This window comes from Pelophylax lessonae (genome assembly GCF_965119305.1).
Source record: "Pelophylax lessonae genome assembly, chromosome: 3".
Lineage (NCBI taxonomy): Eukaryota > Metazoa > Chordata > Amphibia > Anura > Ranidae > Pelophylax > Pelophylax lessonae.
Window position 1 is genome coordinate 215,103,461 of NC_138770.1, and position 9,467 is coordinate 215,112,927.

Below are 9,467 nucleotides of genomic sequence, written 5' to 3' on the forward strand. Positions count from 1 at the left end.
TGCTGATTATCTGTTAGGGCTCTTTCACATGGGCGATCCGATCAGATCCGCCTGTCAGTTTTTTAGGCGGATCTGATCGGATCCTCCATGCAGCTCTATGGGGCAGCGGGTGTCAGCGGAGACACCTCCGCTGACACCCGCTGCCATCCGCATCCGATCCTGTCAGTGAAATCTGGACGGATGGAAACCCTATTTTTCCATCCGTTCAGTAATCGGAGCGGATCGGATCTGATGAGAGCGGACAGGCGGTCCGCTCTCCTCCGATCCCCCATAGAGGGCAGCGGGGGCTGAGACACCTCCCTCTCCTCTCTGCAAGTGGAGACGGAGCTGTCATCCGCCGGCTCAGCGGGGATCGTGGATGGATCCCCGCTGAGCAACACGGATCCGCCTACGGAGGCGGACTGTGTGAAAGAGGCCTTAATCAGGTACAGATCAGCATAGTTTATCTTTCTCCCTGTTAGTGCAATTTGCTTTATAGGTTTTTCCTAGTACCTTTGTCATAATGTAAGGAAGTAATACAAGAAGGGGAAATCTTACTTTTCCCAAGGCCAAATCAGCTACATTGATAAAAGGGTAAGTTAGATGGTCTTATTTCCACCAAACAGACTGCAAATGGTGTTGTGTAGCGTCTTGACACAAGGCAAGGCGGCTTTCATAAAACAAAAGGTCTCCTAGAGCACCTACAAAAGGAATTTTCCCTACCAAAACATAATTTCTACAAATACCTTCAAATCAGAAGTTTTTTTTTATCCACAAAACCTCCTGCCAAGTCACTTATCTCCATATCAGTCTTCTTCTACAATAAGGCCTCATGCACACTGGATGTTTGGCCATCCCTCTTAGGAGCCACTCAGCATTTTGGCAGGAATAAAATCCTTAACATTGTAAATTTGTTTAACGCGTTTAGGCACGTTCGGGCTCATCAAGCTCTTGCGTGTTAATGCATTTCATTAGCCAGAATAATAACTTATTCTGGCCATTGAAATGAATTAAAGTGTATTAAACTCACAACAGTAAAATCAGTCTGTATATGCAGTAAAGCATGCTTATTATACTCAATGTGGAACCTAAGGGGTTAATCCTCTGCATGGTGTAAAAAGGCTGTTTGATCCAGTCTTCTCTGATCCTTCCCTTTATTCACAGTCCTTTATTCACAGTCCCCAAACCATCTCCTGATAGAATAGAGTCTTGGGAGCAAGCTGCACAAGGTCAGTTTGATGTGTATTGCTAAAGGGTTTTTTTTTTCTTGGGAGAGTGCATGTCATCAGACAAGGACCAATCAGCACTGTCCAGACAGAGGGTCAGGGATCCTGCAGTCTCATAGGGGAGAATGAAAACTCCTCCTACAAGCTTTAACCAGACACTGATAGAAGTCATAAGACTGCTATATACTGCTGATGGGAAAAGGTATTTAGCAGTTTATATTTACTAAAACTATTGCATTTCCATGTACTGTGTACAGTGGGAGACCAGATATAGTGAATGCAGGCTCCTGTGTTTAGTAACACTTTAACACTCAAGCGCTAAACACGCCTAGCATTAACTAATTAATTTGTGTTTACATGCGTTAAGCGTTTTTTTCTGCCAACACGCTGCTGCTCCTACTCTTGCTGGCGGTGTTTTTTTTCTGCCACTAAACCTCTCTGAAAACCTATGTGTTGATAGACACATAGGCTTACATGCAGGGGAGTTTAGAGGCAGAAAAAAAAAAAACACCAGACACCCCTAGCAACAGCGTTAAAAATGTCCAATGTGCATGAGGCCTACCACTTACAATCATTTATAGGCATTACCTTCTTTTATCATCTTCTTAGTTCTTCCACACCAATTTAAAAATCAACAGGTATGATCCAATAGGAAAGAAGATTTTTCTATGAATTTTTCAGACTGTTACTGGAAAAAAAATGACCACTGGGTTCAGAAGGTATAGAAATGTATTAGCCACTGGGAATTGCCAGTGAAACTTATGCATGGATGGTACTAAACCCCAAAAGCTCTCTTATATCTTTCCTGCTCATTCCTTTCTATGCTGGAGTCAACGTGGCAACAAAGGTACCTTATACCATAATTTCTGGACATGTCATAAAATCAATTCCTTCTAGAAAGAGGTGTTCAATCTAATATACACAGTGGGGGTGGGGGGGGGGGGATCACTTAACAACTTCCGCTCCACAAGGTTTTACCCCCTTAATGACCAGGCCATTTTTGCAATGGCACTGCGTTAAATTAAATAACAATTGCATGGTCTAACTTTATTCAAAAACAATTAAGATTGCACTTACAGCGTATAACATCAAAATATGCGATATCGGTTCCTAATACGGGAACGCCAATCTTTCCTCTGCGTTCCACCCGCTCGGACCGGAAGTGACATTACTCTCACGCACTATCGCATATTTTGATGTTATACGCTGTAAGTGCAATCTTAATTGTTTTTGAATAAAGTTAGTAATACTGCACGATGAGGTCTCTCTCCATTTGAATTTTATGGTGGATCTATAAAACTGGATGATATTTATCGGAGATTGCTGCGACCTTTATATGAGGGGCTACTGATCTGAGGTGCTGTTAACTTGGTGCTGTCCTGGGATCCTGATCGTTGGTTTATGCTTATAAAGCTTGATTCCTCTTATAGTCCGGTGAGTAGGGGACTAAGAGGGGAGCACCCGGACATCTGAGCACTGTGCACTTTGATCACTTTTGGTATAAGACAGCAGACAAGCACTGAGCACTTTTATATGAAGACGAGATTAATTTAAACATTGTCACTGACACTTTTATATCGATATTAATTATATGTTTACACTAATGAATATATAGCACTTTACAATTTATAAGATTTTTTCATATTTGCTTGGATTTATATATTTATGAGTTTTTTATCACTAAACACTTTATAATATATCACATATGGTATGATAATGATTTAATAAGATATCTATTTTAAGGATATTTTTGCACATATAATATTGGCACACGTACACTTTATAGATTTAATTATTATTGAGCAGCGCTGATACTTACCCATTTAGTTTATGTAAAAGGTTTTTCCTTTTTTTTCAGCAGCAGCTTACTCTAAATTATTTACATTTATTTCCTAAGCGCAGGCACTTTTGCATATAAGTCTTCGTACCAGATCAGTATTCATCCCTATCAGCACGGAGTTCTGTCTTGCCCCAAGAGGTCAGGGACAGACCACTGCCAACGGATTAAATGTCTCCGTCTTTCCGGCCAAGGCAGGATCAAAAGCTATCTTGATGGGTATGTATCCATCATATGGGAACTTCTGAGGGCCGACGCCCCAAATCTCCAACTCTTCCAACCTGCACAAAGGAATGTGTTTCAAATGTTTGTCATAGAAATCCCTGTACAGCAATGTCACTTTAGCCCCGGTGTCAAGCAGAGCTTTGGTACAGATCCCCTCTACTTGGAACAAGACTACAGGGGAAGGTCCCACCAATTTCATTGGCACACTCCTAGCTTGGGTATCCTCCATCTGTGTTGCAAGCAATCTCTTCCGCACTGTCGGAACTGGTTCTTGGGTGAATCTTGGCGGGCTTTGCACTGGTGTTCCCATATTTGACTGCATTCGTGAGGTCATCTCCATTTGCTGCCCTGGTGTACTCCTGCCAGGGGATTCAACTGTTTGTACTTTGACTGATCTCATGGATCGTGACCAGATCCTCTTTTTCTTCCTTGGAGGAGAAGATACATTGACCCCCTGTGTCTTTCCCCCAAGCCCAGGTGACCTTTTCTCTTTACAAGGTGTAGGAGGAGGGGACCGACTAGGAATTCCTGTCCTCCGCCACCTTATTTGAGGCTCTACTAACATCGGAGCTCTATTTAGTTTCAGGACGCTCAATTGGCTCCTTTACTGATGTCCCCTGAAGTTTTCCCCCTTTTTTGGGAAAAAGATCTATAAGGCTTTCAGCACCTCTTCCAATAGTTCGGGGCTAACCCCCCTCTTGAGACATTTAGCTCTGAAATGCCCGACTTCTCCACACACAAAACAGCCTCTATCTCTGAAAGAAAGAGGTCCTGATCCCCTAGGGATGCTTCTTGGTTTTTGGATTTTTCCTTGAGTTTCCATTACTTACATCAACGCCTGACACATTTGAGCTTGGACCTGCGCTACTCAAATCATCAAATCTGCTGAGTTCAAGTTGTCGTCTGACTTTTTACTGTCTGCATTCTCCCGCTGGCCTGGATCCAACTTTTTACTGTCTGCATTCTCACACTGGCCTAGGTCCAGGTTTGCTTCACTCTCTTCATCCGAGAGACTAGGCTCCACATGGACAAGGCGGGCAGAAGCCTTCTCCCTCTTTCTGTCTCCCACAAACAGCTCTCTGGCCCCTTGACTCTTCTGTTCTAGCAAAGCTTCTTCTTTTCTCACTTCTCTCATCAATTCTGGGTACATAAGGGTGGCTCAAGCTCCTTTCAATAACAACTTCAATACAATGGGGTGATTTGGAGGGGCCCCTTGTAGCACTCTATCCAGTCGTGCTTGATCGGCATCCTTGGGGTCTTTGCCCTTCTTCAAGACGATCTGATGTAACATCTTGTCCAATCGAGAGATAAAATCTCTTGCCTCGCTGTTGGTGAGTATGATTGAATTTGTATAGCAGGTCTGGAGTTCTTTCCACTCTTCCAAAAACAGCATACAAGGCATCAATAGTCCATGGCTACACAAACCTTCTTGCCCATTCTCATATTTTGAATCACCTCAACTGCTGGGCCCCTGAAGCTCTCGCTAAGCCGCTGCCTCTTTGCAGCCTGGGGCACACTCCACTCCTCTTCTGCCTGAGTGGCTTAACTCATCCAGCTTTCAAAATCCTCTTCTCCAGTGGGAGTCGGTAACTGGCCTGAAAAGAACCGAAGCCTTCTATAGCCTTGTCCCGCACTGTTGGAACCATTCTTCACCAGACTCTCGACTAATCGGCTCATGTCAGTGTAGAACCGACTCAAACTTGTCCCCCTCATCAGGGCTAAATCTATGTATAGGAAATCACAAAGATGGACTCCAAATGTCATTGAATTCTTAAAGTGAAGAGAAAGTTTGATGTTATATTAGAGGTGGTAAAGATAGGCAAGCTCAACAGCAAGCAGCTGGTTGTTACAGCTCATAGGAACTAGCTGCTAATGAGTTTGTCTAGGTGTACCTGAAATTAATTATTAATCAAAACTAGATAACACAGTCTGTATGATTTTGTAAGCACTGGTAAATGTAAATGCTCCAGTTTTAAAGAAAAAAGACATATATAAGCTCTAGTTCCAAGCTGCGTAAAGTGGTAATAAACCCAAAATCAAAAAATCAATATATTGCAGCTTACCATTCATTAGATGGGGTGGCTGCATCAGTTTTCTTTTCTTTGGCTTTTCCCCCCCTCTGTTTTCACCTGGTGATTTGGCTAGTTAACACAGCTCCTGCATTAGCAAGACACAACTGTGGAGGGATAAGAACAGGAGGCTCAGCAGACAGCAGCATTGTCAGTCTGGAGGAGATGGCAGTGTCAAATGTATTAGCAGATTTAATTACACCAACAAATTGAAGCCAAACTCCAGCTCACACTTTATAATCAGTTACAGCAAAACTTTTTCTCTTTTGGGATAAAGGTTTTACATAAATAAAAAAATGCTCATCATTTTAATCACCCCTGCCAGTGTTAAGTGATTTGTCTCATTAATGTAAACTGATACACTATGCTTTGGAGCTTGAGCTTGCGAAAAGAAACAGACTTGCTGGCTGGATCACCAGTTGAAAATAGAAAAAAGAAGCCCCAAAAAAGGAAATGAATGGAGCTGTCACATCTAAGAAATCGTAAGCTGCCTGTAACATAATAAATGTTTGCTTTTGGGTTTAATACTACTTACATTTTTTTCTAATGTGAATAAAACATCCTAACCATCAAAAAAATTCCAATATTTTTGTTAGAAAAAACAAAGAGCAATGAGAAAACTGAACTGATCTGGTTTCCACTGGTTACTGAAAATAAGATCCTTGATGTTTGCACTTACAAAAAAAAAAAAAGTTGTAGATGTCATCTCGTTATAGTGCAGTGGTATTAATTCATAAAAATAACATTTCTGTAGAAGAGTATATTTCCAATGTAAACCCACATAATTTTTTAATAAAAAATTCAACTAGAGTTTATTGATTGCTATGGAAAACACAGACATTTTTATTTGCAAAAGTTTTTTTGTAAATGCAATTGATTGTTTATCAGTTGTACCAGTCATATACAGTATTATAGGCATTGAAGACAGTCATTATGTTGCAGCATATAGAGTTGCTAATATAAAAAACTGAATTCTTTATGAAATCCAACTGAATTCTCATACTTTTATATCTCCTTATAGTGCTGTACCCCCATATGTTATGATTTGTAACCTATATTTGCTTAACCTACTGAGTACCAGCCTGTAATACCACTACATTACCAAGCTTTCTCAGTTTTCAGTGCTCTGATAGTCTTACATTTATTCAGTCATGCAACACTGTACCCAAATTAACCACCTCAATATTGGGCACTTTCACCCCCTTCCTTCCCAGACCAATTTCCAGCTTTCAGTGCTCTCGCATTTTGAATGACAATTACTCAGTCATGCTACACTGTACCCAAATTAAATTTTTATAATTTTGTTCACATAAACAGAGCTTTGGTGGTATTTATTCACCAATGGCTTTTTTATTTTTTTGCGATATAAGCATAAAAGAGCGTAAATTTGGAAAAAAAACAATACATTTTCTACTTTCTGTTTCAAAAGAAATCCAATATAATCAAACGTTGTCATATACAGCTGCAAAAAAAAGTATGTGAACCCTTTGGAATGATATGGATTTCTGCACAAATTGGTCATAAAATGTGATCTGATCATCATCTAAGTCACAACAATAGACAATCACAGTCTGCTTAAACTAATAACACACTAGAAGGAAATGTTGCCATGTTTTTATTGAACACACCATGTAAACATTCACAGAGCAGGTGGAAAAAGTAAGTGAACCCCTAGACTAATGACATCTCCAAGAGCTAATTGGAGTGAGATGTCAGCCAACTGGAGTCCAATCAATGATATGAGATTGGAGGTGTTGGTTACAGCTGCCCTGCCCTATAAAAAACACACACCAGTTCTGGGTTTAATTTTCACAAGAAGCATTGCCTGATGTGAATGATGCCTCGCACAAAAGAGCTCTCAGAAGACCTACGATTTAAGAATTGTTGACTTGCATAAAGCTGAAAAGGGTTATAAAAGTATCTCCAAAAGCCTTGCTGTTCATCAGTCCACGGTAAGACAAATTTTCTATACATGGAGAAAGTTCAGCACTGCTGTTACTCTCCCAAGGAGTGGCCGTCCTGTAAAGATGACTGCAAGAGCACAGCGCAGACTGCTCAGTGAGGTAAAGAAGAATCCTAGAGTGTCAGCTAAAGACTTACAAAAGTAAATGGCAAATGCTAACATCCCTGTTAGTGAATCTACAATACGTAAAACACTAAATAAGAATGGATTTCATGGGAGGATACCACAGAGGAAGCCACTGCTGTCCAAACAAAACATTGCTGCACGTTTACAGTTTGCACAAGAGCACCTGAATGTTCCACAGCAGTACTGGCAAAATATTCTGTGGACAGATGAAACCAAAGTTGAGTTGTTTGGAAGAAACACACAACACCATGTGTGGTGAAAAAGAGGCACGGCACACCAACATCAAAACCTCATCCCAACTGTGAAGTATGGTGGTGGGGGCATCATGGTTTGGGGCTGCTTTGCTGCATCAGGGCCTGGATGGATTGCTATCATCGAAGGAAAAATGAATTTCCAAGTTTATCAAAACATTTTGCAGGAGAACTTAAGGCCATCTGTCTCTCAGCTGAAGCTCAACAGAAGATGGGTGTTGCAACAGGACAATGACCCAAAGCATAGAAGTAAATCAACAACAGAATGGCTTAAAAAAAGAAAATACGCCTTCTGAAGTGGCCCAGTCAGAGTCCCTGACCTCAACCCGATTGAGATGCTGTGGCATGACCTCAAGAAAGCGATTCACACCAGACATCCCAAGAATATTGCTGAACTGAAACAGTTCTGTAAAGAGGAATGGTCAAGAATTACTCCTGACCGTTGTGCACGTCTGATCTGCAACTACAGGAAACGTTTGGTTGAAGTTATTGCTGCCAAAGGAGGTTCAACCAGTTATTAAATCCAAGGGTTCACATACTTTTTCCGCCTGCACTGTGAATGTTTACATGGTGTGTTAAAAAAAAAAAAAAAAAAGCAGTTAAATAGCTTTCTCTGTCAATCAAAATGCTCTCTGGTCTCCCACTCTAGTGCTCTGTGTTGGCATAGCAGAGAAAAAGCCATTCCCCACACCGAGGAAAAGATTAGATGTAGCTGACTAGTTTTTTTACTGAGTGCTGATTACTGAGTGTACAAGTTCTTACTATGGTGCCTATTGGACTGCACAGTCATATTTAGACCCTGCACAACTGCTGTAAATAGAAAGCAAAGGTAAGAAGATGAAAATGGGGGTTGTTAGTACAATGTCTATCTGACTGCATATCTAGTTCTGGGCTTTAGTAATGTATCTGTTCTCAGAGAGCTAAAAATCAGAAAGAAGAACTGTTCTAGCTGCAACAAGTCTGCTTCTTGCTTTCAGCCTCCCATACTGCATTGATGACATTTCAACCACTTCAACGCCGAAAGGTTTTACCCCCTTCATGACCAGGCCATTTTTTGCTATGCGGCATGGTGCTATTTTAAAAGACAATTGAGCAGTCATGCAATGCTGTACCCAAAAAAAATGTATATATAATTTTTTTAACACAAATACAGCTTTCTTTTGGTGGTATTTGATCACCTCACCTTTTTTATTTTTATTATATATATGACAAAAGAATATTTTGAAAAATAAAAACGATATTTTTTACTTTCTGCTATAAAACATATTCCATAAAAATTAAAAAAAATCTAATCTCTTAATACATTTCGGGCAAAATGTATTTTGCTACATGTCTTTGGTAACAAAAAAAAATCCCAATAAGTGTATTTGTAATTGATTGATTTGTTTTAAAGTTTTAGCGTCCACAAATTATACCAGAATTTTTATTTATTCTTTTTTTTAATTTACTAGTATTGGCGGCAATCAGCAATTTATAGCGTGACTGCGATAGTGTGGCCCAAATCTGACACTAACTGACACGGGGGGGGGGGGGGACTAAGTAACTGTCACTAACATCACCAGTGAAATTATTACAGTGATCAGTGCTAATAATATACACATTGTACTAATGACACTGGGCAGGAAGGGGTAACATTTAGGGTGATCAAGGGGTTAAATGTGTGCCTAACAAGTGTTTATGTGTGTACTGTGTGCTTCTTTTACTGGAGATCTCATTGTTTTCATTCCCTGCTTTGCAAACAACATGATCCCCTGTCACTGAACACAGCTCTGTGTTGTTTACACTCACAGA